The sequence below is a fragment of the Frankliniella occidentalis genome, unplaced genomic scaffold (assembly GCF_000697945.3).
Source record: "Frankliniella occidentalis isolate FOCC.00 unplaced genomic scaffold, Focc_3.1 Scaffold681, whole genome shotgun sequence".
NCBI classification, from domain to species: Eukaryota; Metazoa; Arthropoda; class Insecta; order Thysanoptera; family Thripidae; genus Frankliniella; species Frankliniella occidentalis.
Genome location: NW_026267794.1, coordinates 13,284 through 14,254, shown reverse-complemented (window position 1 = coordinate 14,254; position 971 = coordinate 13,284).

Below are 971 nucleotides of genomic sequence, written 5' to 3'. Positions count from 1 at the left end.
CGGGGACGCCCCTCGCCCTCTCCTCACGGGCCCCGCCGGCTGGCTCAACAGGTGGCCGCCACCAGCCGCACCGGCCCGGTATCTGTAGGTCCTGCGAGCGCCGCTGTGCGTCACAACCGCGAGAAAGCCCTCGAGGAGTACGCCAAGTGCTTTCGCTGGCACCGTGATTAAATAGTGTTCGACGAAAATCAATAAGTAGTACCTTTTCCCTTTTCCTCAGAAACGCTCGTCGAGCGTCGAGAGGCATCAATTGATTTGCGGGAGGGAAAGTACAAGTAAGCCGCGGGGAAAAAAGTGGCTGACGTGGGACTGATTTGATGATTTCGACTGAGTCTGAGTCAACCTCACCAGACGCTGGTGAAAGTTGACGACGTGTAAACTATCCAGCAATTACCTGGCTCATTTAGCTGACTGATAGTCAATCCAGTTACCACGTTCAGTGCGGCTGTGCATTCTGGGGGTTTAAAAAACAAGCAAAGCGATGCACCGCATGAACGTGTCACTATCTAACCGCCAGGTACGATCGGCTCTAAGACAACGGTTTCAGTGAAAGAAAAGCGCCTGGATTCTACTGTTCTTATCAGCAACCGTATGATGGATACCATAATTCACTACGTAAAATTGATTTGAAAAAATACAGTTTCGAGTTATTTGTTGATGATGTGGATTTTCTCAACCCTAGTGATGAAATACAGTTTTAAGTTCGTTAGTGCTGAGGATTTTCTTACACTTGCCAGACGTTCTGACCAACGTCAAAACTACAGCATGCATGACGAACGCATCGGCCAGCTGGCGCCATATAGCGGGTTACAATCCCAGTGGCGCGGCCAGCGCGGCACTTTACATAACCAGCCGTTCGACTCACGCCACGCCCCCTGTTTGGGGCTCGTTTCATGAAAATAACACGACTCGAGCGGTAGCGGGCGGGGCGGGTGCGGGTGCCACTCTTGTGCCCACTCCTGTGCACCGCC